A 25,937-nucleotide genomic window follows, 5' to 3' on the forward strand; every position below is an offset into this window, starting at 1 on the left:
CACCATTGTATAGACAGAGGAAGGAAAAAAACTGATCCAAATAAATATCATTCAAGGACAAAGTGTTCATTGTCGCATAAACTTTTGTTATATTAATACAATGTAGCACAGGCCTTACCAATAAATCTGATGGCGCTGGGGAGTTTACAAATACTGGCATATTAATATACCGCTTGTATAATAATAAAAAATATCACGCTGCTAAAGCAGTTTAGTATTATCACAACTCGGCAGGAGTTTATTAGAAATGACTGCTTTCTTTTATTAAAACTTCGATTGGCTTAGTGAATAGGATCTGAAGGCAGAGTCATAAAGTGCAGACAGAAGGACAGGATATTGGTATTTAAGCAGAGATTTTTATCTTCCGATCGCCCCGCTGTACCATTACAAACATTACATGAAATGAATCATTTATCACAAGGAGGACAGTAAGACTTAGCTGCAACATCAAATTAAATGTCTTAATTTCTTACTAATGCAAATTCTAATGTAGTTGTTTTAAAAGGAAAAAACAAAACAAAAACAACAACAATATTGCCCGCCGCAGTGAGAACACTCGGAAATGAAAGAGAAGGAAAGTCCACAGCCCGGAATATCATCCTCGTCTATTAAAATGGGGCTGCAAAACAACAACTCCCAGCATGCTATTATAGTCACAGGTTGAATACCATTGGCTTTAAGTGGTTACCCCAGAAGGTAAAAGGTTCATCCAACATTAGATGTCTTTAGAATGAAGTGCCATACAGTAATGGACATGCTTACCAAGGATTTGTGCTTGTGTTTGTGGTAAATGACCGTGTCCTGTGTCCCTCATCACGCTGCTGGCTTGTTTTTGGGAAGTGGCATCTTCCTGGTTTCTGTGATCTCCCTCGGACTAAAATCCCCAGATCCTTTGTTTCTATGGTGGAAGATGACTTATTTCCCTTTCACAGATCGGTCACCCAACCCATTGCAGCACAGCCACGCTCCCTTTGATAATATGACTTGCTTGACATCATCTGACACACCAGCCGTGGATCTGTGTAATGGTGAATGCACGCCGGTAACATCATCAGGTAGCTGGCTTCACATACAACAGACGATGCAGACGAGGCAGACGAGGCCCCTTGTGATGTATTGTCTCGAGCCACACAGCATGCTGGGAAAGGTCCAAGTCAACACTCATTTTGTAGACTGCAGAAAATGAACTTCCGGGGAAAAGAAAGACAAAGAAATTCAATACCAGACACCAAACACAGGTAAGTGAAGTATATTAGTAACCAGACTAACTTTTCTGTCCCTGTCTTACATTCAAAGAACCAAAAATCCCAGAATTTTTGGGGTACTCCGGCGCTAAGACATCTTATCCCCTTACCCCCGCGATCTTCCACGCCGCACCCTGTTAGAATCAGCCCCCGGAGCGTGCTCACTCCGGGTCTGATTACTGTTGATCACGGGGACGGAGCATTGTGACGTCACGCTCCACCCCCACAATGCAAGCCTATGGGAGGGGGCGTGACAGTTGCCCTACCCAGAATGCCTGCGGAGTGCTTAATGGCCTTCTGAAGCTCCGTTACACCAGGAGTGGTGGCCTCGCCCTGAGGTAAATACTCACCCCCTTTAGCTGCTCTCAGGCCTCTTACCCCAGCCAAGTCAGATCACCCTGCTCTGTACGGATGAGTGGCAAAAACCATGAAACAACTGTCTGCAGATGGGTAGAAACTTCCCTTTTGGGGAGTAGTCTAGCTTGGCATAAAATCCCGATCAGCTTTTTATATTCCTTAACAGGAGCTAAGCTGATACCAGGGAACATTACCTGAAAAGGTGATGTAATGAGCTGCTTTGCATATTCCCCTACCCAGAATGCCTGCGGAGTGCAAAATGGCCTTATGAAGCTCCGTTACACCAGGAGTGGTGGCCTCACCCTGAGGTAAATACTCATCCCCTTTATATATATATATATATATATATATATATATACATATACATATACATATATATATATATATATATATATATATATATATATATATATAAAGGTTAAAATCAAAATTTTCATTAAAGGGGTATTCCAGGAAAAAACTGATTAGTAAATTACTTCTACTAAAAAATCTTAAACCTTCCAGTACATATCAGCTGCCGAAGTTGAGTTGTTCCTTTCTGTCTAACTGCTCTCTTATGACACCTGTCTTGGGAGCTGTCCAAGGTAGGAGCGAATCCCCATAGCAAACCTCTTATGCTCCGGACAGTTCCTGAGATCCTGAGGTGTCAGCAGAGAGCGCTGTTGTCAGATAGAAAAGAACAACTCAACTTCAGCAGCTGATAACTATTGGAAGGATTAATATTTTTTAATAGAAGAAATTTACAAATCTGTTTAACTTTCAGGAGCCAGTTGATCTTTTTTCCTCGAATACCACTTTAAATATCTAACATATTGCAAATATTATAAAATATAATGAAATTAAATGCATTTAATAAAGTGAAAATAGAAACTAATTGCATATGGTAGAGCTTTCCCATATCCACGCTTCAACAGGATCATTACACGGTACTACTCCCACGGGATTCATATGTATTTGTCTGTCGGTACCTGGAGCGTTTCTGCATCAAACTGATCCTAATATACAGGAAGTAAAAATATACCCGAAATAAGTGCAACCTTCCGATATGATAGGTATATAAAATGCATCCACAAGAAAAAATACATTAAAATACAAAAAAGCCTTAATACCGCAACTTCTGCATGAGTAGGTAAAAAGATCATAAAAGCATAAACATAATAATATATAGTGTGATATATCAAGGCTCCTTCACACCAATAAACTCAAAACATGGTGTATCCCCAAAGGGCCCTTACTGCAGCAATAGAAGAGAAATATCTTTAGAATGTGAACTCTACGTTTCAAAACGTCATAGAATGGTCTCACCAAACTTCAACCTCCAAAATGGGTGTTTTATCGGTGGCTCCTTTCCGTCCTTCGGTACTTCCTCTTAAAACAATCAGGCTGGTTCAACTAAGATGTTTGAAATCCTCCCAAAGATACAATCACTCCTGACTTCATCAGGGATCAGGATACCCCTGACAAATCTGGTTGGACAAGGTGACTGTGGAAATTGATATGCCTTAAAGGGGTATTCCGGAAAAAGACATCTTATCCCCTATCCAAAGGATAGGGGATAAGATGTCTGATTGCGGGGTGCCCATCGATGGGACTGCCTGCGATCTCCGTGCAGCACCCGCATTCTATGCGGGGCTGCTGCTTCAGTCTCAGAAACCTCTGTGTTTCCGGGACTGGAGACGTGACATCACACCCGTCCCCTCCATTCATGTCTATGGGAGGGGGGCGCGATGGCCATCAGGCCCCCGCCCATAGACATGAATGGAGGGGGTGTGGTGTGACATCACGAGGGGGTGTGGCATGACGGCACGTCTCCAGTCCCTGGAACAAATACGGGTGCTGCACGGAGATCGCGGGGGGTCCAGTGGCAGACCCCCCGCGATCAGACATCTTATCCCCTATCCTTTAGATAAGGGATAAGATGGCTTTGGCCGGAATACCCCTTTAATTCTTTGCACCCCACCCTGTGAAGATAAGTGTCTCTGGTGGTAAAACTACTTTAAAGGGTTAAGATAGCCCATTAATGTTTATGGGTGTGTGTCTGAACCCTAGGCTGCCGATTGGCAGAATGAAGGGGCTTAGTCCAGTTCTTGTTGACCCTTTGCTCTCTTTTAGGGTGGTACGTATCATACAGAATTCCCTGCAGTGTTACTAAACAATGTGGTAAAAACTGGCCCAAGGGTAATGGATAGGGCATGTAGAACAACACAAACACCAAGACAACCGATTCTGGGAGTTTCGATCTACGCTATGGAACCTTCTGCCTTCCATTGTATATATGCCACCATGAGCAGGACAAGGGTCTTTTTGGATAAAAACAAGAATTCTAATTTCTTATAAAACTGAATATTAAAACTGCAAACAATTAAAATACAAAATACATTGTACAACAAACACCATTTTTTTCACATGAAATTCCTTTAAGTGGCGCTCCAGTAAAGCTGTTACTGTAGGATTATTTTCCGTCTCCGTCATCACAAGTATAAAGGATGGCGTCTTGCTCCTGCCTGATACCAGGGGATATATTTTACAGCTTCTCGGAGCAGATATACGGAATGTTCCTGTGATAATTAAAGCTGACAATTTCTTGAAAAACAGTGTTAAACCTTAATGGGGAGTTTCGGAGATGTATGTCTGGAGAGGTGGACGGCTTATCCTTTTATGCCGTAATTAGCCTAATTATGTTGTAATATACCTAATACTGTGTTGCTATAAGTTATGGCCTGACAGTGATTTCATTCATTACATCTTCTTTCTATAGATTTATCACCTATAATAGCCCAACGTGACAAAATGGAGGTACGTTTCTCCGCTGACCTGCAGAAAACACATGATTATTAATGGATTCCGTGAAAAGAAGAGAAACCTATATTTAGCTCTTATCATCTATATATCTCAACAACATTTCAGACAGGGAAAAGCCTGGCTCTGCTTTGTTAACGCATTTGAGCTGCTACAATATTCCTATGTTAGGGTCCAGAGGTAAACATGGACCAGGCTATGTTATTCTTGCCATTAGGTGGGCACATAGCAGGGCTTATACAGTGTGGGGGCACAAAGGAGGCTTATATACAGTGTGGGGGCATAAAGGAGGCTTATATACAGTGTGGGGGCACAAAGGAGGCTTATATACAATGTGGGGGCACAAAGGAGGCTTATAAACAGTGTGGGGGCATAAAGGAGGCCTTTATACAGTGCCGGGGCACAAAGAAGGCTTATATACAGTGTGGGGGCACAAAGAAGGCTTATATACAGTGTGGGGGCACAAAGAAGGCTTATATACAGTGTGGGGGGCACAAAGGAGGCTTATATATACAGTGTGGGGGACAAAGAAGGCTTATACACAGTGTGGGGGCACAAAGAAGGCTTATACACAGTGTGGGGGCACAAATAAGGCTTATACACAGTGTGGGGACTCAAAGGAGGCTTATATACAGTGTGGGGGCACAAAGGAGGCTTATAAAGAGTACGGGGGCACAAAGAAGGCTTATGTGATAGCCTGGAAAGTAGGGTATATGGGGTGTAGCTGTGCAGTGACTAAAGGTTGTCTGGTTAACCTATTATATTCGTGATGCCAGGGTGAGGGCTCCTCTGTAATGCTTCCCACCTCCACCCTTCCCAAGAGCGATAGGGAGGTATAGAATAATTGAACGCCCAGAACCGGAGAGTTTGCTGAAAACAGTTGGAACTTTTACTGAAGATTTTATGCAAGCTTCACAACAGGAACAGTCTCTATACAGGCAAAGTCTCTCAGAGATTGACAAAGGTTGGGACCTTAAGCTTTTAGAGTCCGTAGACTGATATGCGCTGTTCCACTGGACTTATATACAGTGTGGGGTCACAAAGGAAGTCTTATATTGAGTGTAGTGGCCCATGGCAGGGCTTATTTAGAATGTGGGGGCACATAGAGGGCTTACATAAAGCATAGGGCGCACATAGGGGGTATTGTCAGCCAAAGGATAGGGGATAAGATGTCAGATTGCCGAGGTGCCGCTGCGGATCCCCTCTGCGGCACTGCGATATCATTACAGCACAGAGCGAGTTCGCTCTGCACGTAATGACGCGCAATACAGAGGCCGGAGCATCGTTACGTCACGGCTCCGCCCCTTGTGACTTCACGGCCCACCCCCCGTCAATACAAGTCCATGGGAGGGACGCTCCCTGCCATAGACTTGCATTAAGGGGATGGGCCGTGATGTCACGATGGGCATCCCCTGTATCGCCCGGCATTACGCACAGAGCGAACTCGCTCTGTGCTGTAATGATAGCGGGGTGCCGCAGTGGGGATCCCGGGGCTCCCCAGCAGCGGCACCGCGGCGATCTGACATCTTATCCCCTATCCTTTGGATAGGGGATAAGATGTCTAAGGGCGGAGTACCCCTTTAAGGGTGCGAAAATAATATATATTTACAGTATAGTGATGATGCTTGGGAATGAACAGTCAGTATCTGACTTTATATATTTTTTGCTTTCCTTCCATTTGGGATGTGTGCGGTGTGTACAGCCGCCAGCTCCTGTGATGCATTATGTAGAGGCCACACAAGACTGCTGCATTCCTCTTACATCTCCACGCTGGCTGTAGAGGAGCGGATAAGGAATGCTAACATATAGCAAACAAACTTTATTGGGTTCAAAAACTGGAAATGGTTCATTTATGACTTTCAAATAAATCAAAGAACGCTTTGATCCCATTTCCAAGTATGTTTAACTCTGCTGAATTCTACAAAATGCAAAGCCAGGGATTTCCCTTTCAACCTGGTCTCTATTAATGTAATTATTAAGATCAATCACAGATCTTATCCCAACAACACATTTCATTGGGGTTTTTTTTTTTCTTCTCGAAATGTACCTTGTAAAGAAGAGTCACACGTTTGTAAAGGGCGGCACTGCCTCTACATGTTCGGGGTCACATCTTCTGCAGATGGTTTTATGGAACATTACGGGAGAAGTGGAATGTGATTCTTCTTTGGGAATAAAATATAATTTTAAAAAAATCTGTTTGAAGTTTGACACAAACTCCGATCATTTTAATCTGCTCTATCAGTAAATCATCCACTTTTCTTTTGTAGTAAATGGGGAGGCATATTAGTTTTTACCTGGCATATATATTTTTATTTTTTATTTTTTCTATTACTTCCATAAAGGTGTAGCAGAGCTGATTTTGTTTTACGAGGGCTCTGTACACTGAAACAAAGCAGGGCTCTGTATACTGAGGACAAGCAGGGCTCTGTACACTGAGACCAAGCAGGGCTCTGTGCACCGAGGACAAGCAGGGCTCTGTACACCGAGGACAAACATGGCTCTGTACACTGAGGACAAGCAGGGCTCTGTACACTGAGGACAAGCAGGGCTCTGTACACTGAGGACAAGCAGGGCTCTGTATACTGAGACCAAGCAGGGCTCTGTACACTGAGGACAAGCAGGGCTCTGTACACTGAGGACAAGCAGGGCTCTATACACTGAGGACAAGCAGGGCTCTGTACACGGAGACCAAGTAGGGCTCTGTACACCGAGGACAAGCAGGGCTCTGTACACCGAGGACAAGCAGGGCTCTGTACACTGAGGACTAGCAGGGCTCTGTACACTGAGGACAAGCAGGTCTCTGTACACTGAGAACAAGAAGGGTTCTGTACATTGAGGAACAAGCAGGGCTCTGTGCACTGGAGACAAGCAGGGCTCTGTACACTGAGGACAAGCAGGGCTCTGTACACTGAGGACAAACAGGGCCCTTTATACTGAAGACAAGCTGGGCTCTCTACACTGGTCCGAATATCTGTCACTCACTGTTACTCACTGTTACAAGGAATTGTGGGCGCAATACGTCACAGGGACCTCCAAAGGTCCTTAAGCAAAAAACCATAGAGTTTACCTGATCACGTGACCCGCAGGTCCTGTTACGCTCCGTACAGGTAATTAACCAGTTATGTACATTTGTACAATTATATTTATATAAATTCTGAGTAAACTGTAAGATAACTAATATCTAGATGAGAGGTGACAAGGGGTGGACTAAATAAGAAGGACCCCGACATCCTAGGGACTCTGGCTATGGGGACCTATATACAGGTACCGTATAGGATGCGGTACCGGGACACCACACAAGCAGGGCTCTGTGCACTGAGGACAATGCTACAAAATAATGTACTGTACAGTGCCACACAACACTAATACTGGTATAGATAGCATCTGAACACAATGATCAGATAATAACAATACAGTACAAATAATACCAATATAGTACGTGCAGTGATCAAATAACAGTTCTTTACACGATGCCATGTTGTAGTGTGGTGTCCCGGTACCGTATTTTATACGTTACCTATGGAGAGGTCCCAATAAACAGAGTCCCTAGGACTTCGGGGTCCCTCTTTTCTATTCTTCCCCTTGTCACCTCTCACTTAGCCACTAAATGTATAGTAGTTCTATCTGATATTTATACAGTTATAAGTATAAAAAGTGTATATATTGAATTGTCTACCTGTTTGTAGCGTAACAGGACCTGCGGGTCATGTGATCAGGTGGAGAACTCTATGGTTTTGCTTTAGAACCATAGGAGGTTCCAGTGACGTGTTCACCCACCATGCCTTGTAACGGTGAGTGACAGCTAACACGGACCAATCCAAAACGGCCCTGCCCATATAAGGGAGCGGCGGCCATTAATCGCTCTCTTGGTCTTGCGCTGCTGATGAGGACGGATCTGCGCAGCTATCTTCCGCAGTGACTAGGCCCAAGCCTTGCGGCAATGGCTATCCATACAAAACTGTGAGTTATCTCAATCCCTGTTAACTTCGCCAGATCACCGGACCTAAACAGACCCCTAAATCCGGATGGATCTCTGCACAAATCCTAATTCTATTAATCCTTGGATAAGTCAATGGTCCGCGGCATCTGTCAATCATTGCTGATCTGTATAGAGACTGTATTACTGAGACTGTTGCTGTTAATTGGATGTACCGCAAGTACTTCAGTAAAGTTTATGGAAGTTCAAGTTTATCCCTATTGTGGACCTTCATTCATTTAAGCACGCACCTATCGTTTCTGGGAAGGGTGGCGATAGGCCGAAGATTTACCTCAACATATTAACCCTCACCCTGGCGTCACGAGTGACAGGGGGTTAAATTAACCCTTCAAATACCAAAGCAACACCCCCACTGTATTATATCCCCCCCCAAGGGCTACCACAAAGCCTTTTTGGCGTCGCGCAAACAGGATTCGGATGTGTGCCTACTACAGTTGCCACTAGTGAAAGTGTACTCCCCCCCCAAGTAACAAACTTTATTCATGTGCTGTGAACCGCCATACAAGGGGGCCATACAAGGGGGCCACGAGAAAAGTAAGGGGGGAGGCGAAAATTTATCTGCAACTAGGATGTGTAAACTACGCAGTGAATTCATGCTGCGATCCTCCTGCGAAGAAGGCCCGCGCTGCGCTCCGCCCCTTGGCGTGGCTGACAAGTTGCTGTATCACAGCCGAAAGGGAACTTGGAGATACAGGAGTCATCTCTGGAAGGACCGAAAGTCGGGGCTGCACCGATGACGTCCTTCCTGCCCGCCGCCATTTTGGGGAAGCCCACTATAAAAGACACCACGCACAGTGGAGAGCAGCGTTCCACGTGGTGAAAATGGCAAAATGGCGCTGGAACAGCGGAAAGTTGTGGCATTCGCAGCCCGACTTTTCCAAGAACTTGCTGACCGTCTGCAGCGGTTGTCATTAGACGAAGAGGGGGCCTGCAATCTTCCCCCACTGCCTGATGATGACGATGATTGGCCAGAGACACCTCCAGCGGAGAGTGCAGGGACACCTGGAGGTGCATCGCCGGTGAGACTGTCCCCTCACCACAGAACTTGGGGCTCGTGGGCTGAGATCACATCGGAGGAGTCTGCAGTGAGTACCCGCCAGAGGCGGCCTATTCTTCCTCCTCCAGCCCTAAAGTCATACCTCGATCAAATTTGCCAAGTGCACGACCGTGCTCACCAGATTTACCCAAGTGGATCTGTGGGGATGAGCCGGGACTCATCGAGTATATGCACGCGGTTCTACAACCTATACCTGGGAAGCCACTGCCACCAATTCCAGCCGCACAAAGGGAAAGGGCCCGTCAAGAAGCCGAGCTGGCTGAACTGAGGGAAAGGCCCGACACAGAGAACTGTATGCCCCTAAGCATGTGCATTTGCCTCCTGAAGAAAGAATCCGCTACCAGGAGAATACTAAAGAAATGGAAGCTGTATTCATCTGCAAGTGGGACCATCCCCGAGAAGGGGAGGAGCCTCTAGAACGACAAAGAGCAACTGTGGCCAAGTCCGACAAGGTCAGAGGTTATGGGAAACTTCTTGATTGCCACACTGGGCAAACCATCCTCGTAAACCGGCGAGCAGTACAGAGGCCATAGCTTCATAAAAAGTTCTACTCCTTGGAGGTGGGTGAAATTGTGGAGTACATCCTCGTCCAGAACCTGCGTGGAGAGTGGGCTGCAGAGGTCACAAGACCAACAGCCCCAACACAGCTTCCCTTCAAATACTTTCCATCTACAGATTGGGAATCAGATCCCTTCAACCTGAGGCCGTAATGGTCTGCTCCTGATGCCTCCACCAACGTACTCAAGGAGGAGGAGCCTCTACAACATCAATCATCTTCTGTGTACAGTAAAGTGCCAAGTCCTGCTCAAGTTCAAGAAAGTAAGCCTAAATTGAGGGCACCAAAGACCGTACCTAGACCCTCTCGGAGCAATGAAAGTTTGTCTGTTTCAGAGGTACCAACGTACGTACCTAGGCCTTCTCGAAGCAATGAGAGTTTGCCTCCTGCACAGGTACCAACGTATGTACCAAGGCTCTCTTCTGACATGGAGAGTTTGCCTGCTTCCAGGGTACCGACGAAAGTGTTTTGCCCCGCTCCAAATTTGGAGATGGTGCTCAAGCCCTATTGCCCCACTTACATTCAGGCTAGTAAGCCTCAGGTCACCTTGAATCCTACTGTTGCCCATTCTACTCTCACCAATGTGGTGTGGGAGAGTTACATTAACTCCTCACCTGCTCCAGATGTTGGCAGATATAGGGGGCCCCAAAGAGGCACAAGAAGATTCAGAGGAAATGTGTTTTAAAGGACTGTAAATTAATGTTTATTGCTTTTCTGTGCTAACCACTTTTGTTTTACAGTAACAAAGTTCAAGACATGTGCCTAGCAGGACTGTGCTAAGATTGTTCCAGTTTTAAGTTCAAGAACATCTCAAATAAAACTTCTATACCAGTGTTTCCCAACCAAGGTATAGCATCAGCTGGAATCACCCTGGCTGTTCTACACAGCATAAATTAGGAAATGGGGTGGTCACAAGCCTTGGATGCTAGTCCTCTGAGGTGCCCATATACAATTTTACCAATTGTACACCTACAAGTCCATACCCTAACTGTTCCATGCTTGCCTACTTTTAAAAAATTGGGGTTTAGGCGTGCCTGGAAAAAAATAAACTTTTTCAGATTTATGCCACGCCCATAATATATAGGCCATGAACTATCCCGAAAGACATGAGCAGTTATGTCTTTATGCCTGGCACAAGACACAGATCGGTGGTACTATTGCTGATGCAATAGTAGTAAATAGAGATGAGCGAATTTTTGAAATATTAGATTTGAAATATTAGATTTGACTGATTTGCCAAAATAGAAAATAAAAAAATCGTTTCGATCCAAATAAATTCTCAGCGAATTTTTTATAGTAATGTTTTTCAATAATGTGTTTAATAAAGTGTATGTGTGTTTCACTTTTTTTTCTAAATTTTTTTAAACATTTTTTTTTGTAGTACTACTACTCCCAGTATGGAACAGACTGTTCCATGATGGGAGTAGTAGTACCTGTGCTAATAGACAGATCACCCTGTGTGACTCCTGACACCCACTGCGATCATCCTTTACAATGTATAGATGCTGGTGGCTTTCTCACATCTAGATAGGACAATTACATCGGGTGTCAGGAGTGACACCCGCTGTGATATGTCCAAAACTGCAGGTACTGCTGCTCCCAACATGGAGCACACTCTGCTCCATGCTGGGAGCTGTAGTACCTGCATTAATAGACAGTTCGCAGTGGGTGTCACTTCTGACACCCGATGCAATCGTCATGTATAATGTATAGATACGGGCGGCTGGCGCTCTTCTCTGGTCCTACTGTAGAGTATATGCCGTATATATACCTATTATTCATATTTCCTGCAGAGAGCTGTGAGCGGCTGTAGCCATCTGGCCAATCACAGTTCTTTGCGGGAAATGTGAATAAGTGATGTGAACTCTATTCACATCACTGGCCGGCCGAAGTATAGTGCAGGGATCCGAGCGCAGGAGAAAGCTGCTCCATCTCTGCAATAGAAAGGACAATGGCATCGGGTGTCAGGAGTGACACCCAGGGCGATCTGTCTATAAGTACAGGTACTACAGCTCCCATCATGGACCAGTCTGTTCCATGCTGAGTAAACCTACCTAAAAAATTTGAAAAATAGAGAAAAAAAGTGAAACACAGACACACACACTTTATTAAACACAATATTAAAATACATTACTAATAAAACAAAATTAAAAATGAATTATAAAAAATACATTATTTTTACATTTAAATGGCCCCTTTCTACATTTTTATTATTGCTGGCTACATTTTTAGGTCTCGGCCCGCCCAATTAATAATTACAATGACATCGTCCTTCACAATTTCAATAAATACATACATACATTATTGTCCCAGCCATCTGCCTCCATGAATTACAATTTGAAGTATCTTTGATTTCTGATAGAAGACCTCTGTAAATTTATGGATTTTTGGTAAATTAGGGAAACTCAGACTTTTTTTTTGCCTACTGTATTATACATATTACTGATGTCCCTGTCCTCGTCTCGTCTCTGATCCCCGCAATTATTCATGGCAGCACATCTAAATGTCTGAAAAAATTTAATAAATGGGGCTAAAAAAGTATAGTGAAAATATTTTTTTTTATTTAGAACAAAAACTAGAAAAAATTATGAACATTTTGAAAGACAAAAAAAAAATGTTAATGTTAATTTTTAAAGAAGGATCAATTTATGTGGGCGGGCAGGGACATAAAAATGTAGCCAACAATAATAAAAATTTTGAAAGGGACCATTTAAATGTAAAAATAATATATTTTTTATAATGAATTCTTAATTTTTTTTAATTAGTAATGTATTTTAATATTATGTGTAATAAAGGGTGTGTGTGTGTGTGTGTTTTTCACTTTTTTTTCTCTATTTTTTTATTTTTTTTTTAGGTAGTACTACTACTCCCAGCATGGAACAGACTGTTCCATAATGGGAGCTTTTGTACTTGTACTAATAGACAGATCGCCCCAGGTGTCACTCCTGACACCTGATGTGATTGTCCTATCTATTGCAGAGATGGTGCGGCTTTCTCCTGCGCTCACATCCCTGCACTATACTTCGGCCGGCCAGTGATGTGAATAGAGTTCACATCACATTCATATTTCCCACAGAGATCTGTGAATAATAGGTATATATGGCATATACTCATACTACAGTGGGACCAGAGAAGAGCGTCTGGATGCCCGCATCTATACATTATACAGAACAATCGCATTGGGTGTCAGAAGTGACACCCGCTGTCATCTGTCTATTAATGCAGGTACTACAGCTCTCAGCAAGGAGCAGAGTGTGCTCCATGTTGGGAGCAGTAGTACCTGCAGTTAAGGACAGATCACAGCAGGTGTCACTCCTATCTATCGTCTTATCTATTGCAGAGAAAGCCGCCTGCATCTATACATTATACAGGAGGATCGCAGGGGTGTCGCTAATAAAGAAATTCGTTATTTAGAATCAAGTCGAAGTTTGGATTCGGTCTGAATCGAATACTTCATGAAATTTGGAACGAATGCGACTTTGTTCGATTCGTTCATCTCTAGAAGTAAACTCACGAATGGAGCCACGCGCCATCACCAGGTTAAGGACAACAGGTAACAGACAACCCCAAGGTCAGAGGTGTAGCTTCGGGGCCCTGATGCAAGATCTGCAACAGGGCCTCATATGCCAATTATTGTACTGCTCTCTTATGGGGCAGCTGTGCTTTGGAGCCCCCTTAGGCACCTGCTACATCTATAGCTACACCCCTGCCCAAGGTGAGGCGTCCTAAAGGTCAAGGAGACATAACAGATAGGACCTTTTCTGCTCCCCTGACATGGATTTCCAGTCTCCAACAATTCTGATCTCTTGAAATATAATGACCTATAGTGAAAAATGGAAAAAATTGATTTACAGGATGAACATACCCGGTACCCCTGATGTTGGTTCCTCTTTTCTACCTCTGCTCTAGACTACAAAAGCAGATTCACCTCATTGACATCATTCCTTTAGCTTCATGCTGTAGGCCACTGTTCCCCAACCTTTGGTTCTCCAGTTTGGGAGCCATTGCCATATACTTTGATGTACTCCATGTGGCAATTAATTTGACCTACAGTATCTTCACCCAACCAGAATGGGTTAAATTAAATATTACTCTGCTCCCTGTGCTTTTTCCTTTTAGCATTTGGCAGTATGGGGCACAGTGCCCAGCTATAATGGACAGGCCATCATCAGCTGAACTTCGGTCATCTACACGTCTCCAGCTATTGAGCTAATGCCTCATCCCAGGTGTTCAGGAATAATGATCCGGCATGGCGTCCAGTGTCACTTATCTTAACCGCATGTCCCAGGGCAGTGCAGCTGGTCACTCGCTCCTGTGAAGGACTTATGTGACTTCCTGCTGTCTTTCAAGTCTCACAAGATGTCCAAGCACCTGCTTCTTGCTACCGCTAAAGTAAAATGAAAAGATCAAATGTTATTTTTGTCCATAACTTGCAAAACTGAACACATGGATCTGGATGATTTTCCACAGAGAAATTGGTATATCAACTATTACATTTTTGGTAAATGCTTGTAAATAAGTGAATAAGATATCTCTTGTCCTCCTGCAGGATGGCCGATAAGAGTAGATAGCCCCTCCTCCACTTAATAAAAATTCAGATCACTCCCCTTTTCCTATTTTTCAAATAATATTGATCCCACACAGTGAACTGCATAGGTATAAAAAAAAAAGAAAAAAATATATGTTTGAATTGCTGATTTTTGGTGACATCACGGTCCCACGTCTACCTTGAACTGGCACTGATAGAAACTACAGATCATGGAAAAACTAGAACCTTTTTTTTTTTGGGTCCACTTTTTGAGCCATAAACATATGTCTATCAATGGAGTGCTTGAGCCATTTTACAGTTCATAAAATAGACCAAAAAATGTGTGAAAATGGTCTTCCAGTGCCCCTTCTCTGGAAAGTGTTTGTCCTGAATAGGAGCCGATGTTGAAGTGGGAGCTAGAGATCCTAAGCCTAGAAGGTACCTGACTGTGACAAGCCCCTTTAGGATCCTTCCACCCAAGGCAACTTTCCCAGCAGTACACCGTCCGTTGCAAATTAAGGGAGTATGGCAGGAGAAAAATTAGTGCATAGTCTTTTTCTTTGGCTATACTCTAAAACAATGTACCCCATTATAATAAATGGGATCTGGCTGTGACCCGTCCCAATAACGGCCGTTTATAGACAAAAAAAGAAAAAGAAAAAAAGAGCCTAACTGACCTGTTACGGACGGGTCACAATGGCATCTTGAAAGTAGCCTTACATAGGCACTGTCATTCCAACAAACTTTATATAGATCAAGAGGGCAAGTAATTATAAGAAACTTTGTAATGTATTTCATTAGACAAAAATGCTTCTTTCTCCTGTTATTAACCTTCCCCCTTTCACACACACTCCCGCTCATCACATCACCCTCTTCGAAAATCAGCTCAGCTTTGTCCTGTGTCTACAGGACAAGCAACACAAGTCTATGGAGGAGGGAGCTCCAGACCAGTAATATAAGTCTATGGAGGGGGGGGGGGGGGGAGAGAGTTTCAGAGAAGCAATAGACGTCTAGGGAGAGGGGGGAGGAGAGAGCTCCAGACAAGCAATATAAGTCTATGGAAGGGGTGGGGTGGGGGAGTAGGGAGCTCAAGACAAGCAATGCAAGTCTCTGAAGGGGGGAGCTCCACCCGCCAGTTCTGGTAGAACTGCAAATTGTAGATGAAGCCTTCCGAGCAGAAATCTACTGAAAAATACCAAATACAAGTTATATATTGGGCAGAAATAGTGCTGCTCCCCATGTAGGGCAGCTTATCCTGAAAAGTCACCTTAAATTACAGGTACTTTTAATTGAAGTTAAAAAAACAAAAACCTCCAAACCATCCATGGAACAGACAACACAGCGATAACCGGACACCAATCTCATCCTTTGGCTGCCTGCTGCCAGTATTACATTCTAATGCTTTATCTGGTGTTTACATGGCTCTCTAAGAAGAGACATTTCTTAATGTATTTTTATACCTTGCTGATACCTTATTATTAGTAAAGTCAATATACTATTTAGAAAGAGAGAATGCACCAGTCAATCTTTATTAACTTTGCCAGCTGGGTACCTTTTAGTAAGTGCTACATGTTTCCCAGCGAGTTCTCTCTATTTTGCAGAGCTGGAAAAGGTAAATTGCCATTTGACATAATTGCCTCTCATGATAAATATTCTTATATTTGACATGTGAATTGAGAGCTGGCTAATAAATAAATGGTGTTGTCAAGCTTTAAAAAAACATAAAAACATCTATTATGTGTTCTTTACTGAAAGCATATTTCAAATTTTCTTATATACTTTAAGGCCATTAAAGATTCTGAGGGCCTCTTAGGCTGCTTTCACACTATAAAATTCATCCGTTCTAAAGATCCGTTTGATGTTCCGTTATGAAAACCCCGAAAATTGGCCATTAAACTTCCGTTAGAAAATCCCATTATAGTCTATGGGATTTTTACATTATCTGTTTTAATAACGAACGCTATTTTGTGACGGAAGATAGTAATGGGAGAAATAGTGCATGCGCTATTTCTTCCGTTCATTCTCCCGTCACAAAATAACGTCCCTTATGAATAACGGACTATAACGGATTAAAACGGATAATGTAAAAATCCCATAGACTATAATGGGATTTGCTAACGGACGTATGGGATTTTCTAACGGACGTTTAATGGCCAATTTTCAGGGTTTTCATTACGGAACATCAAACGGATCTTTACAACTGATGAATTTTATAGTGTGAAAGCAGCCTTAGATTCTTTATATTGGGGCTTTGTACGTACCATAGGGACTCCTTACTATGTGCAGTAGCTGAAATGCTCTCACAGTGTTGCACAAGCCATATATATATATTTTTATGAAAATACGGAAGGAATATTGCGCTAAAAATAATGCAAAAGCCAACTTGCCCAGCAAAGACTGCGAATCTAACAAACGTACCTTTTTAGACGCTGAACACAAAACACTGCCCATAGGCATGCGCAGCCTATTGCATTAGGGTGTGCACCCTAAAGCACAAACTCACGCCACATGTGTGCATGTGTATATATATATATATATATATATATATATATATATATGTGTATACACACACACACATTAGGTTAGCAGTACAGTTCCCCCACATTAGGTTGGCAGTACAGTTCCCCCCACATTAGGTTGGCAGTACAGTTCCCCCACAATAGGTTGGCAGTACAGTTCCCCCACATTAGGTTACAGTACAGTTCCCCCACATTAGGTGCAGTATAGTTCCCCCAAATTAGGTGCAGTATAGTTCCCCACATTAGGTGCAGTATAGTTCCCCACATTAGGTGCAGTATAGTACCCCCACATTAGGTGCAGTATAGTTCCCCACATTAGGTGCAGTATAGTTCCCCCAAATTAGGTGCAGTATAGTTCCCCCAAATTAGGTGCAGTATAGTTCCCCCACATTAGATACAGTATAGTTCCCCACATTAGGTGCAGTATAGTTCCCCCACATTAGGTGCAGTATAGTTCCCCACATTAGGTGCAGTATAGTTCCCCCATATTAGGTGCAGTATAGTTCCTCCACATTAGGTGCAGTATAGTTCCCCCAAATTAGGTGCAGTACAGTTCCTCCACATTAGGTGCAGTATAGTTTCCCTCATTAGGTGCAGTATAGTTCCCCACATTAGGTGCAGTATAGTTCCCCCACATTAGGTGCAGTATAGTTCCTCCACATTAGGTGCAGTATAGTTCCCCCACATTAGGTGCAGTATAGTCCCCCCAAATTAGGTGCAGTACAGTTCCTCCACATTAGGTGCAGTATAGTTCCCCCCACATTAGGTGCAGTATAGTTTCCCCACATTAGGTGCAGTATAGTTCCCCCACATTAGGTGCAGTATAGTTCCCCCCACATTAGGTGCAATATAGTTCCCCCACATTAGGTGCAGTATAGTTGCTCCACATTAGGTGCAGTATAGTTCCCCGCATTAGGTGCAGTATAGGTCGCCACAGACATATAGCCTTCAGCCATATACAGTGTATGGCTGGAGGCTGTATGACTATGTACTGCCCCACTTCAGTGTTCTGACCACCGTTCCTCCGGTCCGGGGTCACAATCTACTACTATGGCCTATAGGTCATAGCAGTAGGTCCCGGGACTGTAGGAGCGGTGGTCGAAACACCGAAGATGATGTTCAACTTACCATACGTGCCCGTGTCGTCCTCCTCGATATCCTTATACCAAGGTGCTGGGAGGCATGAAAACGTCATTTTCCTTTTCAGTACACCCCCACTACCTGTACATTCTTTTTACCTGTTATGTGAGTATAATTAAATAAAGAAATTTTGAAGACAACTTATGGTGAGTGCAGCATTGCTTTACTTTTATGGTTTTGGCTACGTGAAAGGATTGCTATCATTGTTGCAGGATATCAGGTGAAACTAAAAGGGCAATCCCTTTGCCGGAGACGATTGCCAATACTTCCATGATGGGACATCAGGTAATCCGTTTGATCAGGTGAGTTTCAGCACTAGTCCCTGGCTATAGGACTGTAGTTTTAGTTCCACAATATCCTACAGACGACTTTTCTACAATATGTCCTGGTTTAACCACAGATTCAAATCTATTTCATTGGGGTTTAATGTAATGGAACAACGAAAAATAGTCTATCATTTGAAAGTGGGAGGAAATATTACATGGCTTTCAAAATTATATATGACTAAAAATCTAAAAAGTGTTGAGTGCATATGTATTCTCCCCCAACAAAGATTTGGTGTGACCAAATGCCTTCACAAGTCACATTTGCAAATCACATAATTAGTAAATAGGGTACTCCGGTCTGCAATTTAATCTCAGTTGTTCCGAGAAGGCCCCAGAGTTTGTTAGAGAACATTACTGAACAAACAGTAGCATGAAGACCAAGGAGCTCACCAAACAGGTCAGGGATGAAGTTGTGGAGAAGTACAAAGTAGGGTTAGGTTACAAAAAACATCCCAAGCTTTAAACATCTCACAGAGCACCATAAAATCTATCATCAGAAAATGGAAAGAATATGGCACAACCACAAACCTACTAGAACAAGAACTAATAAGCCAGGCAAGGAGAAAAAAAAATCATGGAAACAACCAAGAGGCTAAAGGTAACTCTACAGGAGCTGCAAAGATCAACAGCTGAGGTAGGAGAATTGGCCATAGGACAACTATAAGTCGTGTACTTCACAAATCTAACTTTTATGGAATAGTGGCCAGAAGAAAACCAATATTCAATGTGAGCCTCAAGAAATTATGTTTAGAGGTCATCTCCAGCCTCTATACCCAGAGGCGTAGCTTGTAGCTTCTGGGCCCCGATGCAAAATCTGCAACAGTGCCCAATATGCCAATTATAATGTTGGTCTCTTATGGGGCAGATGTACTTTGGGGCCCCCTTAGGCACCAGGGCCCCGGTGCGACTGCTACCTCTATAGCTACGCCCCTGTCTATACCTAACACTCTACATGAGAGATATTGGATGTCCTACTGGTCGTCATCCAGCGAGAAGGTAAAAGGACTGAATGGTACAAAAAGCTTTTTCTAGCTCCAGTGCTCAGTAACTATCACAGCTGACAGACCAATTATTCTAAATTCCTGAGTCCCAGTAGTTTTCGCTGCCTACCACAAGTTTGTTCGGGTAGACTGAACGCCCGCGTCCTCACATTCTCTGCCAGGTTATTTTCTTCTATGAGACGGAATGTGCTTTTCTCCCCGAGCCCTTTATTATGGCACAGGTCCTGCTAGTTTAGCTGATTAGGTCGAACTCTGGGAATATTTTCAGCTATTAGGAATAAATATGTTCTGCGAGGCGGCATGGCGAGAGTCACCTCACAAATATTGGCTGATGCCAGTGAGTCATCAGCATTATCTCCTCTGCCGCCTGCCTTGCTAGATGTTCGTAAGTCATGATTCACAATAATCTGTGCCTCAGCGACAACTTCGGCTCTCGGTTGCCTTGTCCCATCATTTGTAACAGATACAGACAGACACGGCTTCCTTGTATTAAAGACACCGGGTCATCGCGCAGGATGCTGAACGGCAATCATCGTTCTCTGCATAAATGTGCCAAGTTGGCAACCAAATGACCACTAAGAGAAGAAAACTTGGATGCCTATAACTCCTGATGTTTGCGCACAGATCTATCAATGTGCTTAGTACAGAAGCCAAGTCTTTCTCCTTATCTTACCGTTAATAATACTAAAATACAGTACGGTTGAGAGTATGGCCACAGCATGCACTGACATTTGCATAAGTTAGCTGTAAATATGGATTTTCTCACTTGTAGGGGGATTCTATGGGGAAGCATTTTTTTGAACTTGCAGGTTATCTTACAGGGGTATTCCGGTATTTTTTATTTTTTTATTTGACTGTGCTACAGGGGCTGTAGAGTTAGTGTAGTTCATAATGTTTTATGGTGGTCTTGCAATTCTTCTGTGATTTTTGCCCCAAGGTCTATTTTTAACTGAATACAAAATGAGTATTGTCTCAGGTTTTCCCAGGTTGTGCTGAATATTTCTGCTCCCCATTTGCTGCTGCTGGGCAGAGCTGAGCACACTGTAAAGTTCAGTGCACAGAGCAGAGGGTGTGTGTGGGTGTAGTCTCAGTCAATAACAGCCCATCACACACTAAACTGCTCTTGGCTGTTTGTTCAGAGCAGAATAGCAGAGTAAGATGATGTCACACCTGCTGGGGAACACCCCATTCCAGACTGGGGAACACCCCATTCCAGACTGTGGAACTTATTGAGACTGAGCAGAAAATACAGAACAACGTCATTTAAAAAATAATAAAAATAAAGGCAGGTGGTGGTTTATCATGATGGGAGAGTAAACTGTGAGGATTACAAAATGTATCAAGATCACGACAGGTAGTCATTAAGAACCCATGCACACCATGGAGATTTCGTGTGCAGCAGATACATTGGACATGTGCCGTCCTCATCGACATCATTGCAGCTTCGGGCTTAATTTCACAATTGGAAATTCAACATTGTGCACAGCATAGCAGAATTCCATTGAAGACAATGGAAGGTTTTTGCACCGGAATCTCTAACCCTTTAAAGTCCATAGTTGTGCAGCCGGTAAGATGCGGCATACCTAATGTATATTATTTTTGCCGTATCCAATGTAGACCATCAACTGACCCTGAAAATATGATGTAGATGTCTTAATATGTATGGAGCCCTTCTGAACCTTCCCAGATGTTGGAGGTGAGAAGGATTGGGTAGCTGGATTTCAACATGTTTTAAGGGAATACAAGCTGCCCATAGTGGTGCTCGGCAACGACCTTGCTTCCTCTCCCCATTTAGAACACATGTGCAGTTTGTTGATCTGAGTGTGCAAAAACGGAAGAGATAGTTGTTGGTAGATCAAGCATTTACATGACAGCTGTCTAATGTACATGGCCGACTATAGTTTTTTTTTTTTTTTTACATCAATTGAGTAATACTCAGCATGGGTATCACGAATAGTGTTGTTCGCGAATATTTGCAATGCAAATTTTATTCGCGAATATCGCATATTCGCGAATATTCTCGAATATAGCACTATTTATTCATAATTACGAATATTCTTATTTTTTTTTTTTTTTTGCTTCCAGCTTGTGTGGTGTAAAGAAGGTTCTAATACTACTGTGTGAGACTGGCGTGCGAATTTTGTTTTATATAAATTTTCACATGCGCTAATTTTCGCATATGCGAATTTTGGTTTATGTTAATTTTTGCATTTGCTAATTTTCGTATATGCGAATGTTTGCTTAGGCTAATTATGGTTTATGCAAATTTTCGCATATGCGAATTTTGGTTTATGGTCATTTTTGTATTTGCTAATTTTCGTATATGCGATTTTTTGCTTATGCAAATTATGGTTTATGTTAATTTTTGCATATGCGAATTTAGGTTTATGATAATTTTCGCATATGCGCATTTTTGTTTGTGATAATTTTCCCATGTGTTAATTTTTCGTTCATGCAAATTTTTGCTTATGCTAATTATAGTTTTTACTAATTTTCGTATACGCGAAAATAAAACGCGAATATTACGAATATGCGAATTTAGCAAATATATGACGAATATTCGTCCATATATTCGCGAAATATCGCAAATTTGAATATGGCCTATGCCGTTCAACACTAATCACGAATCACCAGAAGAACAAACTGCACAGATTTTAGATGAGGCTTCATAATTATGAATACTGCTCTGGACTATAATGAATATATCTTTAACATAAAATATATTATTTTCCTCCTGACAGTGGGGGGTACTTATTGACAAGGACATTAAAGCAAAAAGGAGGAGCGTCAAACGTGCACCAAAATTGACCACTCAAGTCATCACTTTCAGCACATTTTCCGAATTGTGGCCATATTTTCCCTGTTTATGGTGCTTTTTCTTTCTGCTATTTTTTTTTTCACATTTAACAGAGGGTTTAAATAAGTGAGAGAGCTTTGATTCACTTTGGCGAGTTGGCAATGCGCCAGAGTTTTTTCTTCTAACAAGTGGAAACCACATTCCTGCCTATGTGGCTACAGAACCTAAGTGTGTTCTATGATGTCCATATTTCCTTATAAGAGCGACCCCATATCTGCCGAGATCTTAATTTTCCATAGTGGAAATATCTTCACATTGTGTATATTCTCCTCCGATATGGCTTTGTACATTTCATTTTATCTGATGAACATGTTAAGCACATGCACCGTGTTCTCCTTTCACACTTCTCATATCTGATAGAAATTCCTGACAAGTCGTACAACAGCAATCTGAAGAGTAATTGAAGATTAATCCCCAATTCATCTTTGTTAGTTATCTGATCCTGATGGACTTAAGACAACATAATCTTCATAAGCTATTTGAAAAATGATAAAAAATTTAAAAGATTATTCCATTCACATTTTTTTCTTACAGTTTACAGAATAATAATGAAGATCAGGCTCTTTCTTTTGCAGACCGATGGCTAGACGAAAAACACAGCATCTAACTTTTTTAGAGGACTTTTTAAAGATGGTTTATGTCACCTATAACTATCTATCTATCTATCTATCTATCTATCTATCTAGTCTCATATGTAGTGATGAGCGGCATTGCCCATATTCGAATTCGCAATATTTTGCGAATATATAGAGGAATATTCGTCCTATATTTGCTTATTTCGTGTGTTTGTTATGTGAATATTCGCATATTTGCCTATTCGAAGAAAACAGTGAGGGGGTGGGCAATTTTACTATTGGTTGCTAGGGATGTTGTTGATAACCTCTGACAAGTGTATTTGCATCATTCTAATTGGCCCACAAGTGAAAAGAAGGAATATGCGAATATTCACATATGAGAATATGCGCATATGTGGGAAAAAACGAATATTCGCTATTTCGAATATATAGCAAATATATTCGCAATATTCGCAAATTCGTCATATTCGCAATAAAAATTTGCAATGCGAATATTCGCGCCCAACACTACTCATATCTAGGGAAGGAAGAGAGCAGCACTCCTGAAGCATAGGTGTAGGGATGCCTCCTGCTGTAAACCTTGGTCAGAGGTCCGGCTGAATATGTTCAAAAAGAAACAGTGGCACTCCCGTTGTTAAGTGCAAAGTGGTGTCTTTTATTTCACTCCACCGTGAGCTATGTTTCAACAGCCTCTCGCTGTCTTTATTAAGCCAAGGCTTGATAAAGACAGCGAGAGGCTGTTGAAACGTAGCTCACGGTGGAGTGAAATAAAAGACACCACTTTGCACTTAACAACGGGAGTGCCACTGTTTCTTTTTGAACATAGTCTCATATCTACCTATTTATTTATCTATCTCATATGTATCTATCTGTCTATCTCATATCTATCTATTTATCTATAGACCAATGTAGGCAGCACACCAAAATTAGTGCAAAATTAGTGCGAAATTCAAGTGTTTATTCCAGGGATAGGTGAATTAGCATATCACATGATCATAAACAAGATGTAAATGACATAAACAAGATGAAAAATTCATGCTATACAGTGAAAAATATTAAATAAAAGCATCTCATAGATACAATGTTATATAGTGAATACATATACATGATCTGATCACCTATTCCTCCGGTGACAGATTGATCAACTCATCTTAAGTGTCATAATTACAATGTGGGCATTGTGGAAACAAGTGAAGGGTTAAAAACATTACCGATTCAAGCAGCCTCCTCCAAACACCGGCCTCATAGCGAATCGCGCCATTGTCCGCATGCCCGTACTCCACATGGGACGCCGGGACTTACTTCCGGCATTGCCGGGCCTCAACCAATCACGGCGTCATTCTGTTGTCATAGCTACTCTCTGTACTGTCAGAGCAGCAGTGACGTGCGCGGCGCAGCCAAGCTCCGTGGCCCTCTGCGCATGCTCAGTGCATAATAACACACTCATCGGCGCCATTTTAATTTAGGGCAAATAGTTGGTAACCAAAGCGCATCCTATAGTAATATACTGGCAAGGTAAATTGCTCTTATGTTAAACAATAAACCTCCTGTGATACAGAGAGGTATTCTTACTATATCCTGATAGTAATACCCTGCATACACCAAATGAAAACATTCAAGGGGCTTAAACCATTCACCCTGTACCCTTCAAGCTAACGTCTGGGTGCGTCTTGTAGGACCCAAAAGGGACCCTCAAGCCCGCTTCTCCTTCCCAGCTTGGTGTATCATCACCTTCTGGGTTTCAGGATACTTCACCAGATCATCGCTTCTGGCTCAGGGGGGTTATTGGCAACCCAACATCCAGATGTCACTCATTTGGATTGTATCTATCTATTTATCTATCTATCTCATATCTATCTATCTATCTATCTCTTATGTATCTATCTATCTATCTCATATCTATCTATCTATCTATCTCATATCTATCTATCTAGCTCACATCTATCTCATATCTATCTATCTATCTCATATCTATCTAATATCTCTCTATCTATCTATCTATCTATCTAGCAACAGAAGAATGCAGCAGCACACTGCCAGCACAAGGATATAGGTGCAACATGAATATGCAGTTAAAACATGGAGAGCTATACAGCTATGGTGTAATAGATGCAAATGTAAAACTATGAAATAGTGAGGCACTTAGCTCGCAAATTTGTCTCCGCCGGCGGTCAAATAGCTTGGACCGTCCCACCGCGATAAGGTAGCCTCCTGGGACGGACCCTACTCTGTGAATATGCCTCTGTGTGAACAGTTCAGTAAGCATGGCAGGATCTGGAACATCCAAGCCACCTTATATACACACCTGCCATGCTTACTGAACTGTTCACACAGAGGCATAATCACAGAGTAGGGTCCGTCCCAGGAGGCTACCTTATCGCGGTGGGACGGTCCAAGCTATTTGACCGCCGGCGGAGACAAATTTGCGAGCTAAGTGCCTCACTATTTCATAGTTTTACATTTGCATCTATTACACCATAGCTGTATAGCTCTCCATGTTTTAACTGCATATTCATGTTGCACCTATATCCTTGTGCTGGCAGTGTGCTGCTGCATTCTTCTGTTGCTGTATATCTAGCCTAGTAGCGTGCACCTGTAGGCCAGGTCCATATAATAGTTTGGTATCAACTAAAGTGCTGGCTGACTTATTCTTTGTCTGTATCTATCTATCTATCTATCTCATAACTATCTATCTCTCTCATATCTATCAATCACATATCTATCTATCTATCTATCTATCTATCTGTGGTGACCCAGCACAGAATCTGTACAGAATATAGCATCTTGTCCATCCTGTGTGGCAGATGTTGCCTTCAGTGTCCGTCTTGGGCCCACACTACTCAGGACTCTGTCTACTACAGTTTTGCTATGGTTAATGTATTGTCATTTACTGTGTACCTGTTGCTTTAATCCCTGTTTTTAGAGACCTTGGCCCAGATTTATCATACTTTGTGAGAGAAAAAACATAGAGTGATTTTCCC

The 25,937-nt window shown here is 42.5% G+C and overlaps 1 long non-coding RNA gene across 1 annotated transcript; it reads right to left on the bottom strand.

The window, feature by feature from the left end:
* Positions 1-264: 264 nt before the first annotated feature.
* LOC130283297 (uncharacterized) lies at positions 265-25,937 on the bottom strand. The gene is made up of 3 exons (XR_008846635.1): positions 25,855-25,937; positions 13,876-14,397; positions 265-1,187 (listed from the first exon to the last, which is right to left on the bottom strand). It is a non-coding gene; the product is annotated as an uncharacterized LOC130283297 (long non-coding RNA).

Source organism: Hyla sarda, chromosome 7, assembly GCF_029499605.1.
Source record: "Hyla sarda isolate aHylSar1 chromosome 7, aHylSar1.hap1, whole genome shotgun sequence".
NCBI classification, from domain to species: domain Eukaryota; kingdom Metazoa; phylum Chordata; class Amphibia; order Anura; family Hylidae; genus Hyla; species Hyla sarda.